The sequence below is a fragment of the Xiphophorus couchianus genome, chromosome 14 (genome assembly GCF_001444195.1).
Source record: "Xiphophorus couchianus chromosome 14, X_couchianus-1.0, whole genome shotgun sequence".
Taxonomy (NCBI): domain Eukaryota; kingdom Metazoa; phylum Chordata; class Actinopteri; order Cyprinodontiformes; family Poeciliidae; genus Xiphophorus; species Xiphophorus couchianus.
Window position 1 is genome coordinate 18393089 of NC_040241.1, and position 19207 is coordinate 18412295.

Sequence of the window (19207 nt, forward strand, 5' to 3'; positions counted from 1 at the left end):
AATAATAGATGTAAACAATTTTGTATTTTTTATCTGTTCTTGAAATTCTTGAGGTGAGGGAACAATGTGCTGTGTGTAGCCTACTTCATTTTGTGATGCAGGTGATTTCTTGATTTATCCATTCTTGATGTGTTAATCACATTTAATTCATGAGCTAGAATGAGAGCCTTTTATTTTCCGACAGAGTGACTGGTTTATATAGATTTTTGCCTTAATAAACGTAATTATTTCTGCATTTTTCAATCATTGTTCTTCTCTAAAATTGGTTTCAATAGCACTGTGCACGTGGCATAAGCAAACACTGTGCCCAACCACATCTCTTTCACCACTAATGTTTATAATACCTTGCTGTAGCGATAAAATGAACACCCTACATTGACATGCATTGTTAAGCATGTGTGAGCTTGCATGGCGTGAGGAAGTTTGCCATGTTTGAGCTGCTCTAGTCCTGAGTCACTGCTGATTCAGCAAGGCTCTTCAAGTTGGGGCAACAGGCTTCATACTTACACTGAGTTGCTGTGAGGTGGTAATAGATCACAGAGGTTTCTTCTTATAAGCCCCAATGCATTCACCATCTACTCCTCTGCGTCTCTACTTGTTTGTTTTTCCAAGTGCTTCAGATGCACCGAGCTCACCAGCTTTCAGGCAAATATGAAGGAGTTGCTTCAGGCATTAGGGAGCTAATCAAGAGCGAGGACTTGTTTTGCAAACGTGTAATCTCTTGGAATGCCATCACACCATATCCTGAAGGTGTGCAAGAGATTTAGACTCAGGTAAATGCACACATTTGTAGGATTGCTATTGGATGACAAAAGGAACTGGTTGCTCAGATGCTTTAAAACTGATCTGCCCCTTTGAATTTGGCTTTAAATTGGGTGTTGGCCATGTTATTTTTGAGTGCATGCACGAGAGAGGCCGACAGTCTGCTTTCCGTCTAGCTTGCCTGTAAACATGCGTGCATTTGGGCGGCCAGAGCTGGCAGAGGAACAGACAGCGCGGAGGAGAGCAGCGCTGGCTGTGGTTGAGGATGTTTGGCTCGGTGAACTTCTGCCACATGGCTTCGCCAAAAGGTCATGGTCAAAACCGAGCCTAGTTCGCAAAACCAAAACACCCACACCGACTCCCACGCATGAACACGAGAGAAGCTGACGGCTGTATGAAGTGACAGACAAGGCAGACAGTCAGACTTCCTTGTCGGGGACAGGCAGGAAAAAAGAAAAAGAAAAATGACACCCACGTGAAGAGGGGGAGGGTGACAGACGAGGCTGAGTCAAGCCCTGCGACGCACGGCTGGAGAGCGTCTGAAAATCGCCAGAAATGAGACAAAACGACAGAAAACGGGGAAGTGGAGAGGACAGGAAGGAGCAGTTGGTAATAAATCTCGTCTAGACAGACACTAATGAAAGCAGGCCGACTGTGGCCGCTGCCAGAATCAGGAGCTGTGAACAGCGTGCTTGTATGTGCGAAAGCAAAGAAAAGGGAGATTTAAGCAAGCGTGCCTAAATAGGGGCTTTATGAAAATAACCCTTTTACCCTGGATGATCCTTCTCTTTTTCACACATAAACACATACAAACGTATTCACACAACAGTTGAGCAGAGCGCATCCCTCACAGCTGTCGAAAGCATTCGGGGCAGCTACACCAGTGACGTCAGTTCTCCAAATAAAACGCTGCCTTAGTCGTCAAACTCCTCTGAGTCTTTTGTTTTGAAAAGATCACGTAACCCAAGAAAGTGCAGAAAAATAGAAACATCAAAATAAATCGCTTGATTCCAGATATTTACAGCTCAGCATACAAACACAAGGGGATTTTCTGTACTTTCCACCTGTTGAGGAAACGGAGTGTTTTGGAAATTTACCAGAATAAGTATCTGTGGTAAAACTCCAGGAATCTAACTGACGATCACTTTATTTTTGCTTCTGTTTGAACTGATTACAAACTTTATTGACACAAAAACAATTTCTACCTCGGAACACAACCCTGTGCAAGCTGCTGATTTAATTTTCAGCTTAAAACATGATTGCTGCAATTATCGCTTGTGCCTGAGCCTGTTTCAAAAGAACAAGCAGTCTAAGAAACAAGCCCTAAGGCATCCCAACAATATAGACACTTTTTTAGAAAGAGAGGAAAGTAACACTTTCCTCAAATATGACAGATGACCGTGACAGTATCTCGTGGAAAACTAACTTTCATCACTTTTGAACTGAAGGATTTCTTATGCAACATAAATAAACCATGTTGGCAGATTAGGGGGTTAGTCTATGGAGATGGATTTTGGATTGCTTTGGGTTAGAGGTGCACCAATGTTCCAGCTGATCACAGATTACCGATCTTTAAAAAACAGATACCAATTTTTTAGTATGAAAAATTGTCAATCTAATATTAATGGACTTTGGATTGCTTTGGGTTAGGGATCAATGATTACTGATCTTGAAAAAGCCAATACCAAGTTTTTTTTAGTATGAAATGTTGCTAAATATGCCAACAAAGTTGCTGAGTTGACAACAGCGGGGTGAGTACTGTAAACATGCAGCCGGCCTGTCAATAGACCTTTCTCACGGGACAGTAGAAGAGGACAGGTTGATTTTTAGGCCTTTGCTGAGGTAGATAAGATCAGGGGATAAGATTGGGTTCACACGTACGTATCGTTTGATCTCCCAAAATTAAGAAAATTGGTGCAGACAAATAGGTGCACCCCTACTTGGGGTCGATTTGTTGATAACTATATATATGGTGACGTTTCAAAGCTTGTTTCAGGTATAGGCCATTCATGAACCTTAGCTTTATTTTACTATATCTACCACTACTCAGAGGTGGACTTGTTGCTGGACTTTCAATTACTGCCACATTGCCTAAAAGCCAAGACACACCGCTTGCATCCGACTCTTCACGCTCCGGTCTGACTTTTTCTTAACGTACAGGCTATGACTTGACGGCCCCTGTATGGAACACCGGACTTGGGAAATTGAGTATTTATGAGAGAGTACAGTATGTACCAGATATCCCGCCAGCATAAACACAAACCGGTCCATCAGTGGCTACTCAAACAAGATTGATGTTTCACTCATTTTTTCTTAGCTCCTACCATGGCTCACTACACTACTTTTACTGCTAGTGATAGATTTTTAGTTTGTATTTTCCCCCAAAGCGGATCTGCTATACTTTGTTACCGTGTCTCACTTCCTGTCATACTCCTGACAATTGCTGCATAGTCCAGAGACAAGGTCGCAGGGAATCAGCAACGGTCTGTGAGGCTCAGTGTTGTAATTCCTGCGTACATCATCCATTTCAATTTTCTGTCAGATAGGATGCCAAATCGGATCAATTGTCTTGACCTTAAACCAACTGCACTTAATCATAAGGTCAAAAACTGCAGAATTCATTGTTTCATCAATTACTGCATGTTGTCAGGGTTCTCAACAAGCAAAGCAGCCCCAGACCATCAAACTACCGTCATGTTTGACGGTGGGTATTATCTTTTTCTGAAATGCTGTTCTAATTTAATGCCAGGTGTAAAAGTTCACACACCCTTAAGAAAATTCAGTCTACATATTTTCCCGAAAGTCTCGGGAATCATTATGACTTTTTTTTTTTTTTTGGCAAATGTGAGACAGGTCTTTGTTTTTTATGCCAGCAGTTCTTCTGGCATAAAAAGAATGCCAGAAGAACTGGCACTCTCCCTTTTGCCCAGTTTCTCTTTATTTTAGTGAATCATGAACTCTGAACTTAACAGAGAAAATTAGGATTACATGTTGTTCTGGGTTCTTTTGTGACTTCATATATACGAGTTGTCGAAATATGAGGTAATTTTGGTAGGCCAATCACTCCTTGATGGGTTTATAACCGTTCCAGGTTTTCCTCTTTGTGGATAATGGGTTTCACTGTGGTTTGATGGAGTCCTAAAGCCTAAACACCTTTACATACTCCAAAAGAATGTAACATTTCTTCTCTCTTAGGGCAGCAGGAGAATTAATCTGTCATCTTTTTCATGCAGCCCTGGTTTAGTGAGTTCTCACAGCTTGTTCTTGGCACATTATTTGGGTCAAACTTTCTCACATGGTGTCCAAAAACTATTGTGTGGTTGGTCAGAACACTGAAATGTGTGGTTTATTTTGGGGAAGTGGAAATGTTTTCATTTTCTTGTAAATCCAACCCAGGTGATCTGCACTTATACTTCTATTGAAGTGTGAAAAGTCCTATCCCTACCAATTTTTGTTCTCATTCTTTCCACTAAATCTATCAATCTTTGCAGAGTATGTGCAGGTCCGTTAGAAATAGTTTGTAACCATTTCAATCCAGAAAAATATCAATATAAATGTGCACAAAATTTTTCGATATTAACAAAATACAGTTTTACACAAGTGGAGTTTCTGTTAAGTAAGAGTAGCAATTAAAATCACACGAGAATAAGTTTGTTCACGCAGTAGGTAATTAGAAGTCATGGCAACAATGGATATGCACACTTACATGGTATATTTTCATATTTCAGTCACAGCTATGGTTTTTATCAAAATTGATGTGTTTCTCTTAAACAAATTGATTTCCATAATTACAATTTACACAATTAAATGATCAGTGGAAGGGCAGCTAATGGTTTGTTTTTTTTTGCCAATTTTATGTTGTCAGAGTTCTATGAAACTGATTTATTGATTATGTTTGACAATAATGAAGCCTGGGTGTTACTAGAAACATGTAAAAATTGTGGTTAATCAGTTAAGTTATGTCTCATAAACGTTTAACAAAAAGAAGAAATTTAAACACAAATGCTCGGAATTACGTTGGGCCACTAGCCTAGATAACGCCAGGTCAGATGTGAATAGATTCAGCACAAAGTCTGAACCCGATGTCTCTGGGACACTGTATTCATAATTTGCATGCATGAGTAGAGTTGTCAGGCAAGCCCTGCCAAGCCCACATACCTGAGCAGAGGTGCTAAACTGTACTATCTAGTTGCACAATGCCATTTAGCAGTCACATAAAACAAACAACACTTGCTCAGGTTTTTTTTTAACACTGCTTTGTTTGTGTTCCCCATTTAAACTGGAATGATTTCATACTTATTAAATATAGAAGACTAGACGTGGAAAATATTTAATTTGCAAGTGGTGAGCCTTTTAACAATGAACGTGTTTTGTGAGAAAAAGTGATGTGAGGCGTAGTATGCAAAGTGTGCACAAGGGGATGTGTGTGACATGAGCCACATCTCCTACATCTGCTCACAAAGACTTCTTTATCTCACTGAGGCACATGTGATCCCCACATGGGGGCTCCCACCATCCTGAAAAGACCACACACACACATGCAAAACGCACACATATGCACTTACAACGTGACAAACACTCAATCACTTTCACCATCATGTAAGCACACAGTCACAGGATATATACATGAGTCGCCTGTGCTTCCCCCTCTTAGCTCCTGTGTCTCTTTTTTCAGTCCACGCTCCAAAGGCAACGTCTGCCTGTCTGTGATCATGCACTTCCTGGAAAGACCAGGCGCCACAGCAGCAAAGCACACACAGACATTACAGCTTTTAATAACATCATTAAATATTACACTGAGTAAGCATGCTGAAAATTTTTTCCTTAGGTTTCCATATGTTGGACACCTCACCGGAGATTAAGAAATGAAATCGTACATTTACACTTAATATGTTGGCTAAATGCCTGTAGAAATAAAAGTGAGACTTTCAGTGGCTAGCTTTGTTTTTTTTAACAGTCTACTTGAGTGAAGTACTTATAAATATTCGGCTTCTTGCTTTCTACTTGTAGACATCGGTCTGAGTGATCTGAGGTTTGAGCGAGACATTCTCATGAAGGATTTAAGGTAACATTTAAGCAAGAGTCAGGCTAATAACTACTGAATCAAGCTAACCTATAGAAAAGGAAGCAATCACCAAGAGTAGAGACTATCCATCCATCCATTTTCCGTGCACCCTTGTCCCTAATGGGGTCGGGAGGGTTGCTGGTGCCTATCTCCAGCTACGTTCCAGGCGGGAGGTGGGGTACACCCTGGACAGGTCGCCAGTCTGTCGCAGGGCAACACAAAGACATACAGGACAAACAACCATTCACACACAAACACACACCTAGGGAGAATTTAGATAGACCAATTAACCTAACAGTCATGTTTTTGGACTGTGGGAGGAAGCCGGAGTACCCGGAGAGAACCCACGCATGCACAGGGAGAACATGCAAACTCCATGCAGAAAGACCCCGGCCGGGAATCGAACCCAGGACCTTCTTGCTGCAAGGCAACAGTGCTACCAACTGCGCCACTGTGCAGCCCGAGTAGAGACTATCCAATCAAAAATTAAGCTAACATTTAGTTAAGAGGTAATGCTTATTCAGTATCAAGCTAGCAGTTAGTGAGAATACAGCTAACAGCTACAAGTGACGCTTATATTAAATCCAAGTAACACCAGAGTTAAGCTTGCGACTATACAGTCATCCCGTGCTAAGAGATACTCGAAATAAAGCTAATAGCAACAAATCAAGTTATCAGATAATCCAAGTAACACCAACAGCTCCTCAAAGTTAAACTTGATTCAGTCATGCTAACAGCTTCTCAGATCAAAGCTAATAGCTAATAGCTACAAGTCAAGCTAACAGTACAGTACAGGGTTTGAACAACTAAAGTAGGGAGGCATAAATATTTTCTGGATGGGGTCTAGATATTTGCAGATTCTAGCTATTCACTGGTAATTCTGCTGTGAATATGGGGATCCACTGTAAACCCAAGTAAACGCTAAGCTCCACAGAGTCAGTCTAATAGTTCCTAAGAATGCAAGCAGCAGTAAAACATCAGGAATAAAGACAATAGCTAATCAAAGGTCAAACTTGCCTTGCTAATAACTAGAGTTATTCAGAGTTTGTCCAATTAGGTCAAACTGAAAGCAAATCAGAGTTAAAGTGATATCAAAATAAGAGTCAGGCTAACAAATAATTTAAACAGAGCTACTCATAATCAAACTAAAAGATAGTCAGAGCCATGCTAACAGTTTTTCAGAGTAGTCGCCATGTGATACAATCAAAACTGAAGGAATTCCTTGAAATTTGTCTGATGACTATTTTTAAACTTCATTAATTTTAGCTGAGATGTGAAAATTTTACATCCTAACTTCCAGTTCTTCCTATGAAATGTTATACTGAGGCTGCAAATCTATTTGTGCTGCAATGGAAAAACTCTTCCGATCATCTCGTAATCACAGCTGTAATCCTCTTCCACAGGAATCCGTGAGCAGCCTGTCTCCTGAACACTCGAGACATTCGCCTGCTTTATGCTAATGTCACATTTGATCCTTCTGAGGTCGTCTTTACTCGAGGTGTGAGCGAGCATGAGCTCAACGCGCCTGTGTTTGTGTGCGTAAATGTGTCCTTGACCAGCTGCGCAGGGCAGAGGAAATGAGGCGGAACCCAATCTGGTCCACACCTGTCTCCTGAGGGAGGAGCCTGGAGGGGCCCCAAAACACACACGCACGCACACACACACTTTCTTAAGTGCACTGTTCACGTTCTGTATGTGCAGATAGATTATGCATGCAGTCGTCAGCTCAGGAGCTTGGATCTCCTATGCCTGCGTGCATCTTAATATATGCACGCAGGCAGTTTTATGTTCCTGCATGCTTCATGAGAGAGCGATGCATTGATGTGCATGTGTGCCGGTGCTGCATGATGGAGTGAGAGGAAGGAAGAGATGCTAAGAAAGCGACGCGCATTAAATATAGAGGAAGAAAGGATGAAAGAGAGAAGAGGGGGGGAAATGTTCTTTTGGACAAAGAGGGAAGAGGAAAGGGGATGAGGTGGAGGAGCGAAGATGAAGAGATCGAGGATGACAGTCACAGACACACAAGGACAGAGAGAGAGAGAGAGAGAGAGATTGAATTAGTAAGGGAGGAAGAGGAGGGGGGTTACTCTGGGATGCACGAACTCGGTGACATGACACAGATGCAGTGTGCTACTGAGAGGAAGAGGGGAGGGGTGGGAGAGCTTATGGATTCTACTGCTCAGCTATATTCTGCTGCAAGAGAGGAGGATGACCGAATCACACTGCGAGCACTGCATTTAAAAAAACTCAATGTGACACACCGACAGATTACATTTAGCTTAAAGCAGACAGACTAGTAGATTTAATAATCATCATCCTGATGGTTTGGCTATTAAGCAAATTATTTGCCAGACCTAAACATCAGAAATTCAAATTTCTATACTTCAAACTCAAAGGCAGAGAGCAGGGCTACATTTTTTTTATTGCAAAGTCCTCCAGATGCAACTACTTTCAGGAAATATTTACGATGATGTAAACCAGTGAGCGAAGCCCGGATTTCAGAGGAGATATTTACGAGTCTTCCTGACATTTACACCGATAAGCCTATCAGGAGATGATAGAAGCACCGATTATTTTCTAACAATCCCACCTGGCAGACATGCTCAGCAGACACCAGACAGACATCGAACTGTCCATCATTTAAGGTGATACACTATAAGGAATGGTCAACACTAAAGTTTAATGTGACCTTGATAAATTGTGGCGTTCATTATCCACAGCTGCACCCACTGTGGGAGAGGAGTGCAGTTTTAGATTTAAGTACATTAAAATATGGTGGTAAAAAAAAAATTTAAGCTTAAAAGTGTGACTTTTGTCATTTGCATAGAAGTTATTAAATTATATATTTTTTACAAAAAATATATTTTAAAAAGTCATGAATGTAAGAACTGAATAAGCAATTAAAAACCCCATAAAGATTTCAAGTTCCACTTTTACAAGCTTGTGTTTTGGGTGTCATGGTTGCTAGGTAACAGGGCAGACGCCAAGGTAACGGCAGGAATAAATCTAAAGACTAGATCGCCCAATTTCATAGTCACTAACTTCCCTCTTTGCAGTCAAAAAAGGGGGACGTCTTTTACACAAGGTTAGAATTATTTCACTGTACGGTAGGAAGACCCTAACCATGATAATTGTTCTAATTTCCAATGTTAGGTAGTTTCCAATGTTATATGTGTATGTAAAATTTAAAGAATTAAAAAATAGAGAGAGCATTTTGCAGCTAAAACTCTCTCAATTAGGAGCCTCTGCTCCTGACACGGTGCATCTTTAGTATGGCAATAATTTACAAGTGAGTTTTAATTCTTGGCCCCCGGAAAACTCCACACACTCCCACGCAGATTGCATCATGAAGACGACCAGGCAACTACAAGCTCAAAGCTGCCTCATGGTTCTTGATCAAGCAGAAAAACACCAGCAGTGGCACAACAAACCAACATTTGTCGACATTTTTCAGTCAGGATTCAACATGATATGTAGGACATTCAGTCAAAATGACAGTAATAGAAAATACTATATGGACAGAATGTGCCCATCGTCTCCAGCGTCTGTCTCTTTACTGGATGGTAATTACAGAGACGGGGGTCACAATTCGACAGTGATGTTTAAAAACGTCCCAGCATTTTCATGCAAAGCAAATTCTGCACTCTCTGCAGCGTATAGAAAGTGATATATAGCATCTCCGCTACTCAATAACACATACACCCACGCTGACAATTCATGCACATGATCTCATTTCCAAGTCCCATGCAGAACACTGTGCTTCCACCCACACACACACACATCTATTTTTCTTCCACAACAGAATGCCAGAAAACATGCATCTATGCACATGGAGGAAGAGTATCAGCCCCCCCCCCCATCCCTCCTCCAACCCCAGATTCATTTCATCACCAGGCCGTACACCTGCCAGCCCCACAGCAAGGTCGCACACCTCAATTACCCCGCACACGCTTGCACTCGCATAAACACAGCCAGGCTGGGGAGATAAGAGAGGAGGGGACGAGAGCAGATTTCATGCTACCCTGAGCACTGGCTAGCATGCACCGGTGTTTCTGACATTTTATTTATGATGTGCAATGTTCTGTACCTGCCCTGTCTTCCCCTTCTTTATCTCCCTGTCTGAGTGTGTCCCTGCTTCAGATGACCACATAAATTGCTTTTATCAACCAGCCATGTGAGAACTAAGAGATTATAGCACGTGAAGCGCACACTGCGCACGGAGAAATAGATTTAAGTGTGAATAATACAGCGAGCGCCTTTAATGCTAGATGATTACACTTTTAATCCAGATTTTAAATTAGACGCTGTGTCTTTCCATCAGCTGCCTGCAGCAGTGTAATATGAAAGGTAACAATCATCATCTTAACATAACAGAGCTTTTAAAGCAGGCTCCAACTTGAACGCTAATGCATCTGACAAACGCAACCATGAAACCCAGCCATATTAATGCAGTGCTGGTAAATATAATCCCTGTATTTGCAGTTATGCTGCTGCTCAGCCGTGCAACCATGGGAGGCAGCCAGCTGTGTTTGCACTGTGAGCTAACATAGCTACCATATGGCAAAAGAGTACAGGACACCGAGCTCCTGGAAACTGCAAACAGTCTGCGCTCTGGCAGTGTGAAGAGCTCTGGTTGTGTTGGACACTTCTGAGGGGATTTTTTTTTGTTGTTGCTTTTTTGCAGAGGGATGTTGGAAGACTCCAGTTTGAAAACCACCTACATGTTGGAATGTGGCTGTGAATGTAGGAGGGTGTGATTTCTTTGCAGTTATATTTAAAAACGGATCGTTTTGGATTTTTTTTTAAAGCGAGGTTCAGTTAAAAAGTTATAAGTTGTTATGCTAGTGTTATGTTTTTATAATGTAAAGCAATTTGAAGTGCATTGTTGATGAAATATATTATAAATAAACTTGTCTTAGCCTTATTGTGCATTCACACCAATCAAACATTTGCATTTGCCTAGAAAGTATGGTTCCTTTGGGGAGGTGTGAATGCTCAATCGATCTATGACCTGGACCAAAAAGCATTGCATTCTGGGTAAATACAACCAAAGCTAAAATGCGTGTCTAGTCCGTTTGGTTCCTTTTGACACAAAGCAAACTCCACCAGATAAAAATGTAACAAATGTTACAATTTTGCTCCCCATCGAACAAAGTCTACCGGACAATCAGATGTGAAAACACCCGCAAATCTGACTATTACAGAACCTCAGAGAAATCTACTGTTCAGTGAGGCAGTTGTGATTGAGAGCTGAAGAGAAGATTAAGGAATCACAAAACGGAGTGAGAAATGTCCAGGAACAAAAAAAGTATTTTGTGTGGATGCATGTCAGCTGTTCATTAAAGGTACAACAACATACTTCATCCAAATCTTACCGCCATTTGTAAAAACTAACCAGAGCGTCAACAGCAGACTAAACATAATGTTCAACATGTGTTGAGTTTGTGTGACATATAAATCATTTTACTTTTTGGATTCTGAACCTAACTACACGATACCCACTAGAGTTGTTACTCAACTGTCAGGGAAAATCACCCGAACTGTGTAGAGTTGCGCTAAAACAAGCAGAACTTTTAGGTGTTAGTGGGAAAGGGCCACAAATGAAGACAAAAGAGAGTTATCAAGTGCCGGCTTTTATATAAAAATATTTTAACTACCTATAAACTTTCACCCCTCTTCAAAGGTCCTTCAAAAGCAGAAGTGGTTCGTCAGACAGAACCTGAGTATTTCAGTTCACTAGTGTTATTTCTATTGGGTTTTTAGGGCTTTACTGATTAAATTGGGGTGGTTGCAAAGGCAGAGGCAAAAAGGTGAGAGAAAACACACCCAGAGAAGCTTGTAATTCAATACATCAGTGATAAAAATCTTGAGGGAGTAATTCAGGCTGTTTGATTGACCTCCTCTATCGACCAACCACGCCCAATGTACAGTCATACAGACAATCCTCACAAGCAAAAACACTAATAAAGATTGGTGGCTAATTCTCTGAATTTAAAGCTGTCTGATTGCAGCATGTGAATGAAACGATGCTGAAAGGAAGGTTAATTCCTCCAAGGCCATGACTTTCAAAGTATTACAAGTTTAAGATGGGAGAAATGGGGATAAAAGGCAGGAAAAGGGGCAGACAGAAAGGAGAGACGACTGTGAACAGATAGGGGGTAGGATAAAGTGAGGAGGGAAGGTGAGGGAGGGCACAGGCACACCAAGGAGGGATGAAGGACTTCTCGACACAGATCGTGTTACATGTCTAGGGACAAACATACACACTCAGACCCATAAAGGCCTGAGTGTACCCACTGGCCTCCAGACACAATCACCCAGAGAGACACAGCTATATCCTCGTAAAAACACACCCAGACAGACGCAGCTTTTACTGTTTTATAAGTAAAAGAGGCACATTTGGACTGCAGAGAAGACTGAAAAACAAGACTAAAAATGTCCAAATCCCAAAGCAGAATTATGCCCCAATGTAACGTTTGACCCATACATGAAGAAGAACTGGAGCGAAAAGCGTTACTGGACATATAAAAGCAGAGCTATCACAGCTGTTACACAACGCAGAATGGTCAGGGTTCAGTGTGGAACTGGGTTAAAGGGAGGAGTGATGCAAGACTCAGGAGTGTATTAGAGGAAGAGCATAAAAGAAAGGGAGAAGAAGCATTGAAGCAATAAAATCCTTGCAATTTAAGATGCACATGCACAAACCTGAAAGGTCCTGACCTATTACTCTTCCGTATTAAACATGCGTTTCCATAGAAACACAATCCAGTTAATGCATAACTGTTAGCCACCTAATCAATGGTGGTGACTGTGGGGTTACTAATAAGTTGTGGCTGATTTGTGCATGGCTGTTTCGCATGCATCATTTTAAAAAATGAGCACTAACCCGATTACAGAACTACAGCAGGTCCAGGGTATAAATATGGAACTGGTCCCACTTACCATTTGATATTAGGCTTTTATACACAGTGAGAATGTCTGTAGATCCTGCAGACACCACATCTACTGGTGAGAACTTTTACACTCAGCTTCCCACATATTCCACTACAAACTCAGTTGCAGACACAAGAACGCTTACGTGCACACACATACACACACACAATGGGAATCTTTGGGTTGGAAAAACGTAACTCATAAACAAATAAGGGCAAAACAAAAGAGGGCACAGTAAAACCAGAAACCTTCAAAGAGGCAGTGAGGGTTTGCTGGATGCAATTACAAAGCAGAGTAAAAGCAGTCGTGTCTCTGCGTCATTATGGGAGTCTGTTCTGTGTGCTACCCCTACAGATTCTGTTTGTTGTGGTATATATTTCTTGTGCTTGGTTTGCCAGGAGCAAAAACAAAAAAAGAGCAACAAAGACAGAAATTAAAAATTACAGAAGTAAACTCATATCTGTTATCATATTTTACTACAATTTAATGTTACAAAGTTGGATCTTTTCTTTCTTCTCTACTTTTATCAAGACCTACAAAGAAATATGTATTCTTGACTACAGCGTTGATATTTCAACCTTTCTGCAACTTTTAACAGGCTTTATGCAAGAAGTGCCCTAAAACGACACACAAGTCTTCTGATGACTAAAAAGCAGCCATAAAAATTGGATGTGCGTGCAGACACACCATTGTAACCATCGTTTATGGGCCGGCACAGAGGCTAATCACACAATATCTGATCATAAAGCTGTTTGAGAGTGTGATGAATTTATATAGTCTGTCCAATGGAGACACACCTCTCCTAATTGAAGCTGTAGTTACATCATTCACCAGTTTATTATGTAACAAGCCAGCTATTCTGTAGTGTTGTTCAAAAGTTTCATTAAACATTTTATGACCTATATATGCACTATTGAGTCTACTACAAAAGTTTTTCATGGTCTTGATAAATTTTCATGGTAACATTCCGGGTACAGACAGACTTTTACATTTTACTTACAGATTTACCGCAGCATTTAATGTTTAAATGCTAATACTGACTACTAAGATTAGCATGTTAATACTAAAGTGTGTATACAAATAATACCAAGTAGCTAAAGCTATTTTTTTTGGAACTGCATTGCATGATAACCTTAACATTAATGTGCTGTTAGTATTAGCATGCTAACAGCTAACATTTTAGATACATCTCTCTGTCAGCACACTTGAATCACATAATTAGGTCATACATAGGGCTCAGTAGAGCAGCCCAACCATGATTACAGCCCAACCATGGCACTTGTAAAGTGCACATTACAATGGAAGTGTGTAAAGAATACAATCAGATCCGTTATGCATTCTTTAATGAATTTTAGCAAAAATAGATCATGCTGACTTATTTCAGCAACAAAATCATGCCATTTATCACCTCAGGTTTAGCTATCTGTCAAGTGAATCCAGCTGGCCTTTATTTCTTCAATGTAGCCTGTCTGGTGCACAGTTTTGAAGCTGTACCTAAATACAAAGGCACCTGCTAACCATAGCTGCTTCTTAGAACTAAATATGGTGAACATGATAAAACGAGTGAGAGAACCAGTGGACACTTTAAACACAGCTTGAGCTGACTGGAAGCCATTAACTTGAATCAACAAACCATATATTTCCTCCATCACACAAAGAAGCCACATGCACTCTCAGCATATTACCTCTGCCACTGTGTGCATGCAGTCAGCTTCTCAGTATGGCTATTTTTATTTCATGCTCCTACACATCACTTCATCTCCAGTATTTCCCCCCCTTCTTCCCCTCTACCATCTCTAGTAGTTCATAGATATGCCTGGCTTTTCTTTCCTGCGTCTTTAATCACATTTCTGTTTGGTTCCTTTGTCTTTCTCTCTCCCGGCTAATCACACACAGCTACCTACATACGATAGCCTCTCTGTGCTAGATAATGGCTCCAAGGCCAAAACTAATCTCCTTAAGCCCTTTGACCCTACATAATTTAATTAGCCACCTCAGCCTTTTCATTTCTTTGAGTAAGAAATCAGTGCAGTCGTTGATAAAGCAACAGAAGAGACTGTTTAAAGAATACAAGGTGAAAGTCAGATTAGAACCAGAGGCCAGATCCTAAAGGAATTGGCACCAATTAATGACAAGTCTTCAACAAAGGATTATATTGCAAATAATATGAGTTGTATTTGAGTGATTATATATATATATATATATATACGTATATAACAATTTGAACCCAAAGCACCTAAACAGATTTATTCATCAGTTAAATTATCAAAGAGCCATTTCTTTACACAAGCTTGTCTCAATATTAGTTGGACACGATCTGTTATTAGCCAAGCTCCAGACACAACCGAGCCACGGCGCCAGCCACCCAGCCGTCCTCCCCTCACCTCTACCCCTGAACCTCCTCTCCTCTTCTTCCCTGCCTGTCTGCTCCGCTCCCTCCCTGTTTTTGAAAGGCAAAACAACTCACCCATCCCCCCCTTCTTCTCCCTTCTCTCGCTCTCTTTTTTTGGCTTTTTTTTTCTTCCCAAGGCAAGACGCTCAATCACCCTCCTCCTCCTGCTCATACCCCATTCCAATGAATGCACAATCTCCCCCTTCAGCTGTTTTGGGTGAGGGGGACTGCCCCAGGGCTGAGTAGGGGTAGAGAGGAGTGCAGCACACATGCACAGACAATTTCAATCACCAAAACCACACTACCCTGCTAGCATTGCGTGTTTGTGCACATCTGCAGAGAAGCAGGGGAGCATGGTGGCTGACAGATAAGGGGGTGAGGGGAGTCATCCTAATGGCGCTCTGTGCAGGAAATGGCTTGTTGTCGAGCTTCAGAATCAACTGTCATCAGATGCCGCACGTCCATATTTATTCCTGCACTAGCGAGACACACATTCTCTTACAATTCGCAGGGCCAGCCCCTCCCCCAACTAATGACTATGCAAAATTGCTGCCTAGAGAGAAAAAAATAGGGCCACTAAGGACTTTCTGTGATCTCTCCCATCACATTATACATTCGATTGCAGCATAGTTTTTAACCAAAGGCTTATTTCTTTTCACGTTTTCTGCAGCGGCATAAAGGCACACCGTTGTTAGTTTTCTGATAATTATTTTTCACAAAAGGTTCGGTCTTAACATTCATGGTGATGACAGTTTGATCTCTGCACATATCAATTTAATGTATGATCTGTCAATCATGGATTTATCAGTTTATACTCCTGTCCAGTAGATGGCAATAAGACAGAGGTCTGTAGCTTTTATTTTTAAGTTCCTCAGATTTCCTTATTCTACTTTTGAACATAGTCTTGCTTTTATTTGTCTGTTGCGTCTTTAGTACCACGTCTTGAGTTGCAGTTCTTCACCCATGACTTAGCGTCGTATTCATTCAAGATGTTTACAAGAGTTGAAGTACTCGAACATACGAAACTTTTAGACACCCACAAACTTGTACAGATCACTAAAGTACATCACATCCATCTTGTAGTTGAGCAGAAGGAATAATGTGGTTTCTGAGATCTAATCCAATTTGAGCCATTATTTAACCTCTAGATTGTTTCACTTCACTTCAGCACAGATTGGTTAAGCTTAGGTTGTAAATTAGGGAATAGAAAATTAATTTTGTTTTAAATATACGGAAAACAACTTTTTCAAATCTGGAAACAAGAGCTAGCTTATTTACCAACAATCTTTCAAGCAAATCATTGACACCTTAGGAAAATTGATAAAACATTCATTTTGTTCTTATTCAGTTATTCATCATCTAAATGTTGAGTCTTTTTAACCACATCACCAAAAAATGTGCCCTGCATGTGTCCAGGAGTGAGGACAAATGGAAGAATGGAAAAGAAACAATAAATTCAGAAACAGTTATATGATAAAAGTTGGTGAATTTAATAAAGGGAAGTTTAAATTTATTGGTTTTCAACATTTTCAAGGTGACTATAACCATTTTTATTGTCACATAGAAATGGAGAGGATACACATTGACGTTAGCATAATCACTTACGCTAACTCTTCTCTATATGGTAACACAAATCAACAGGTTTGGTCTTAACCTCCAATAGTTTGGATGACCAGTTGTTGAGCAAAACTGAGATTTTTTGAAGATTTTGTAACAAGAATCATATATGGGGATAAAGTACTGGCTCTATGTATTGGGTCCAAACTTGAGTGTTGGGCTTCATTAATCCACTTGATTAATCCTAGCAGATTTTCACCCACATTTGCATGTTGTTTAAATGTCATGACTGTGATTTGGACCTATTTTCTCTCCGTTATACCACATACTTTGCTCATTCAATGAAACATGTCTTTCAAGAATAAATCCTGTTTGATCTGACATTTACTTGCTTTTGTAGTGCCCACAACAAAAGAACTAAATGAACTTTTACAAAGATTTAACTCGTTGTTTCTAGTACCTTGAGGACATTCTTGACAAACCTTAGAGAGGAGAAGTAAAACACAGAATCAGAAACGAAAGGCCCAATCAAATCAAACCAAGCATGGACAACTAGCCACATTTTGCTAACAAGAAACATTTTTCCCTTTTAAGTCAGGAGTGATGCAAATTGGGCAAACCAGGCAGACGTCTAAGTCAGCTGCTACCGGTCTTAGAGAGCCCTGCAGACCGGAAGAATCAATCAATCAATCAATCAATCAAATTTTATTTGTATAGCACATTTCAGCAGCAAGGCATTTCAAAGTGCTTTACATCATTACAAACACAGAATCACAATGCAATATAGAATCAATCATTAAGTCAAGAAGAACTGTTTTACTGAGATTCTCAAGAACCGAGAGTCAAACGATCCAGTCTGGTTTACTGAGACACAACAACTAGATCCGGACCACAGTAAGGGATTCCTGCTTCTTTAGTTAAGGTGATTTTGAGCAGAAAATCACCACTTCCAAAGATCTTGGAAACGTTAAACCCTTCATTTTGCTGAAATTAGGACTTGAAACCCTTTCTGTAAACTCTAAACAGAGATTAAGAACCCATTGATAAGTCTTTATATTTTCATTTTCATAGTAAAGAAATTGTTGGTTTTGAAATTAGTATTTTTATTTTTCATACATCAAACAGAATAATTTATTTTTTTTAGAACTACCTCACTCCATGTATGACTGAACCACTGGGGCAGGTAAAGTCATCATTCAAAATAAAATTTTGATAGATTACATCACTATTTATGTATATTAATTATAATTTAAGCTAACCTATCTGATGCGCTTCACTGCATTCTATCATTTAAGATCTTCATTTTGCCTCCTACAAATCTTTTTTTTTTTTTTAAGCCAACAGTTCAGTAAAAAAAGATTAATGCAGCATTATTTCTGCATGGCTCCTGTAAAACTGCATTTTCCTAATTGGGCAAGCCTTCGTCAGACTGAGAGCACAGCTGTGATGTATTCCAGTCCACAGAAGGCGACCCTGGCTGAACCACGCCTGGCCTGAAAACTATTGGATCAACCCAGCTGGACAGGAAGTGGAGGAGAAGCAAAAAGAAAAAAAAAAGAAAGAAGATTTTTTTATTTTAAAATCGAACAGACAAGATATTCTTCTACTGCGAATAAAGCAAGGTAGAGAAAGAGCAGGAAGTGTCCTAAAGGGGAAGGGAAACGGAAATAGCAGGGGCTAAAAATGTAATGGAGACATGGACTTTGAGTGTGGAAATATGCAATGTGTCGGTGGAGAGCTTGTGAGTACGGAAGGAATCGGTTTACAGTAGTGAGTGTGAAATGTCTTTCTAGCAGCTCTATTATTCCAGGTAGGTTTGCATCGGGCTTAATTAGGACAGGGACGTGAACGCTCAGTCCCACGACGTCAGGCAACGTCGGCTGCAGGCAGACGCCGGCACAAGTGTTGAGTTTCTCACACACTCGTTGGCAGAGGGAGGAGGAGCATGCACACACACACACACACACACACACACAAACGCGTCGAGCCGGGTCCTGTGAGCCCTTTAATGTTTTCCGTAACGCGCACACAAATTTACAGAGCTGCTGCTAGCCACATGCAGGACCCCCGAAAGAGCTGAAAGCGGACCACAACTCACTGCATGGGACAGGACACACTTTGTTTACCCTGGCTTTGTGTGTTTCTAGCTGACGGGAGCCGGCTTTTTAAGAGACACTCCAGGTGGAAAAAGTCACAAGACCCACTTAGAAAGGGGAAAAAGTGATGTGCGAAGCAAGTGAGAAGAGTAAAAGATAAAAATAAGAATGGAGTAAAAGATTTTCAGTTTGTATTTCTCAACAATAAGTGGAGTATTTGCTCTTATGTAAAGCACCGAGCGTCACTAAGTAAACCATTACAGGATAACAGCCTTCACTAAACAGAACTGAGCTTTTCATGCTTTCCTAAAACACCTGTGCATGTATTTTAGGGTGTCCCACGCATGCAAAACTTTTAGGCAGCCCCGACAGATAAACATTCAAGCCTTTCCACAAAGACAC

At 40.6% G+C, this 19207-nt stretch overlaps 1 protein-coding gene across 5 annotated transcripts in view; it reads right to left on the reverse strand.

The window, feature by feature from the left end:
- The window catches only part of kdm6ba (lysine (K)-specific demethylase 6B, a), a 108712-nt gene that overhangs the window by 36636 nt on the left and 52869 nt on the right, over positions 1–19207 (reverse strand). The window lies entirely within an intron of this gene.